Here is a 4706-nt window from a genome sequence, read left to right as displayed (position 1 = left end):
AAAAGAAAATGAAAATGTGATCTTGGCCGTCGGATCGATTTTGATCGATGGCTGAGATTAGAATAATTTTGAAATGGGTTAAAAATTAAAATTAGTGTCAAATTGGCTGAGATTAACATTAATTGAATATAAATTGACTATAATTTAAATACATAAGAGAATAAATTGAAATCGGCTGCTATTGTAATAATGATGAAAGAAAAAAAATAATGAGACATTGATGTAAAAATTAATGTTACATAAAATAATAATAATAATAATAATAATAATAATAATAATAATGATAATAATAATAATAATAATAATAATAACAATAACAACAATAATAATAACAATAATAATAATAATAATAATAATAATAATTTAATTATAAATTGTAAGTGTGCCTATTTACGAAAATAATAATTTAATAAATGTTAACAAAATTATGTAAAATATCGTATTTGAGTTAGTAAATTGTAAAAATAATACTAAAAGGAAATAAAATAATTTGTACATTTTTTTCAAATCATGAATGTGGCGCGTCGTTATTTATATGATACAAGAATAATGCGTAAAAATATTTTGTATATTTTTTAAATCATGAATGTGACACGTCAATATCTTTTTGATACAAGAATAATGGGTAAAAAATATTAATATTTGAAATTAATAATTTTTACAAAAAAACAACCTAAAAGGAGTATCTGGCGGTCAAAATAGGATGTCAAATACGTACTATAAACATCACATACATACACAATTTTAAGATCCCATAATAATATACAACGTATTTCACATATAATCAGATGGATTATCGTTAGATTATCTTATGTCATTAATATACCTTCACTATATAATATGTATATACCTATACATACACACGCATATACACACCATCGACTATATCAAGTTCTAAATACGTATTATATACATCACATACATACACGAATATATGATCCAATAATATAATGCGACGTATTTCATATACATACTCTGATAAGTGATCGATTAATTTGAGTAGCTTACATTAATATAACTTCAACGTACAGTATATATTATTACTTATGTCGTTTCAAATCAAGGTATTCAATATGTTTGGGTAGATTCTAATAGGTTTTTACTACATCGTTCATCAATCGATCACTATATATATATATATAAAGATATTTATATATATGAACTCTTGAATGCGTACTATATACATCACATCGACAAGTATATTACCTTATAATAGAACACGTTCATTATATTCTGGTGAATTATCAGTTATATATTATATTATTATGACTGCAAATACGAACTATAAACATCAACTTTAAAATACGTACTATATAAACATCAGTTTCAGCTTTCAAATACGTACTATAAACATCATTTTTTAATTATCTGTCCCAACGATATGATATATATACACATATTCATTATACAAAGATTATGCATGTTTAACGTCATTTAATGTATATATAAAGGAAAATATTTATTTTATATATTGAAACATAAGTAAAAGATAAAGATTACGTTTAACGTAATTTGTATATTATATTTGATATATTTTTTAGTGTAAGTTTTTTCACAAAATCTAAGATTTATTAATTTTTATTATTATTATATTGGTTATTGACTACGTGTAATCAATATAATTTTAAAAAACAATGTGTTAAATTATCTTTTAATAAAGTAAATATATTAGATTGTATATATAATCTAATATATTATTTTTATTACTAATAATAATTAGATTACATAAAGTAAATATTAGATTATATAATTATTTTTTAAAAATAATTATTTACTTTTTTTCTTTTTTTAATTCCAAAACCGGCAACAAATGGTCAGCTTTTAAAAAATATTTTTTTATTTTAATGAAAAACCGACCACATGTGGTCGGTTTTTAATAATTTTTTTTTAAATTAAAAACCGGCCACATGTGGTCGGTTTTTTAAAATTAATTATTTTTTATTTTTCATTAAAAACCGACCAAGTATTCGGTTTTTAAAAATTATTTTTCTTTTTAATTTCATTAAAAACCGACCACAAGTGGTGGGTTTTTATTTTTTAAAAATTATTTATTTTTGTTAAAAACAGACCACATGTGGTCGGTTTTTTTAAAATATATATTTAAAAATAATAATTAAAAACCGACCACTCTTGGTCATTGTTTTAAAAAAATAATTAATTTTTTTTTAAAAAAAACGACCACATGTGGTCGGTTTTTAAAAATATTTTTTAATTATAATTTTTTACAGAAAACCGACCACAAGTGGTCGGTTTTGTTATTTTTTATTAATTTTTATTTGTATAAGAAATAATAATTAATATAAAAATTATTGAAATAATTATTTTGATATTTTAAAATATAAAAGCGACCACATGTGGTCGCTTTTTTACAATTTTTTTTAAAAAAAGTAATTAAAAAACCGATCACATGTGGTCGATTTTTGCGATTTTTCTAGTAGTGTAGTGTGATTTACTTCACAATTAATTGTCTTACTTTCTTTTGAAAATTTCGAATTAGTTGATAATGTATTGGAGTCGCAATGTATTCAAACTACAGTGATATATCCATACAAAGTTGTTTTGAAATTTTATTAATATTGAAAAGAATTGAGATGGAGAGTAATTAGCTCCTAAACTCTAAACTCTACTAACTTTTTGGCTCAATTTACACACTGAAACCGGTAATTTAAAACTTGAGCTAAAATGTCTATAAAATCACTTTTTTAATAATTTAAAGTACTACAAAAAAATTTAGAGAAAGGATTATCAAAGAGAATATTAGTTGTTTTTCTTCTGGTTCACGGTCAATATGGCTCCCGATTATTTCAAATTCATGTAAATATAATACTGATCATATTCCCTATTGAGATTTTTTTTTTTTTAATATTCAGAATTTGAATGTGATTACATTTGATATATGTTTCATACTCATAAATTGTAAATAAATTGGGTATCACATATTTTAAGATGCTGTTGAGCAAAATATCCGATTATTTTATTGGTGCAATCATTTTTTTTTTTTTTGCACGATAATTACTCGATTATTATTTTTTAGTTATGGTTTCGAAAACCACAAAGGGTAAGGTATACTTAAATTTCGACAAAATGCAATCGGCAAATAGAAGAAATCATTAAAGGTTGTGGCAGAATAATAAGTACTTCTTCATCTTTAATTAAAGATTTCAAATTCAAGAATTTGAGTACAAAGACGTCTTTGTTAGGCGCTTTATCTCCATTGTAATTTTGTTGATGCAAATTTAAATTAGTTCGACCCTAAAATGTATATCGAGCACCAAATTGGAAAAACAAATAGAAGAGAGTTCACGATAGGATTAGGAATAGGGTAGCCACCTAAACATAAGATCCACATCTGATTCTGATTCTTTATTGTGTGTTACACATTTCTTTTTCTTATTTATGCAGGAAAAAGGTCATATATAATTCTTGAACTATTGAAAATGAACTATTGAAAATGGTACGTAAATATCCTTCGTTATACTTTTGGATTATTTATACCCTTATCGTCTAATTTTGGGTACGTAAATATTCCCGAACTATTGAAAATGATACGTATACACCCAACAGTTAGACGACACACACCACGTGTCCTCATTCAAAAGAAACTAACCCATTTCCTCTAAACAATTTATCCCTTGACCTACCGGAGAAATATTTTATGACCGGAGTTGGAAGCGAGTTTCGTCCACATATTTTCATCCTAAAGAAATATTTTGTGACCGCATTGATTTTTGTTACCCAAAGTGAAACTCCCTTTCAACTTCGGCTGTAGAATATTCCATCGGTAGGTCCGGGGATGAATTTCTAAAGAGAAATGGACTAATTACTTTCGGATGAGGACACATGACGTGATTCATCTAACTGAAGGGTATATACGTACTATTTTCAATATATATGTACCCAAAATTAGCCGACGAGGATACAAATGATCCAAAAGTATAATGAAGAATGCTTACGTACCATTTTTTATAGTTCGAGGGTATACATGACCTCTTTCCGTATTTATGTTGATTTTCTTTTTGGTCATATGGAGTCAAGATTTGATCCCTCCAATAATTGGAAACAAAACACAAGGATTACAATTCATCGTTTATCTTTTGAAAAAAAGATTTTCAAAAAGCATTGGAAAGGATCATATATAGTATGAACATAAATACAAGTTAAATATAGCCCGAAAATATTTGCTAGCACTGATATTTTGATGGACAAAGTAACTTGAAAAGTGTGGTTTTGTGTGTTGGTTGAAGCTTTAAGAAGACTTAAGTCATCTAGGGGTGCTTAAAGTTATTTGCGTAATTCACTTAAGCACCTTAATAGAACCTTGTATCTATTGAACACTTAAAACACTCAGAATATGTTATAATCAAATACTCTTTTGATAATTTTAAAAATATAAAATATATGTAGCACAATCACGGTGACGTGGCCAAATGACCAATTATCTTATTACATGTGGCAGATGAGTTTGAAAATAATATTTTAAAAAATTAGGAGTAAAGAAATTAAAAAAAATTGACTATTTAAATCCTAACTCTAATCATCAACCGTCACCGTCTCCTCCGTCTGCGTTCTCTTCATCTGCCATTGTCAATGCTACCATCCCCATTTCAAGCTCATCACTTCAAAACAAAAATTATTAAAAAATTCATTGAACAAATCCAAGCACTACTAAAAACAAAATGAAAAATCGACCATGTGTTGTGGTCGCA

Source organism: Capsicum annuum, chromosome 3 (genome assembly GCF_002878395.1).
Source record: "Capsicum annuum cultivar UCD-10X-F1 chromosome 3, UCD10Xv1.1, whole genome shotgun sequence".
NCBI classification, from domain to species: domain Eukaryota; kingdom Viridiplantae; phylum Streptophyta; class Magnoliopsida; order Solanales; family Solanaceae; genus Capsicum; species Capsicum annuum.
Note: the sequence above shows the minus strand (reverse complement) of the source record.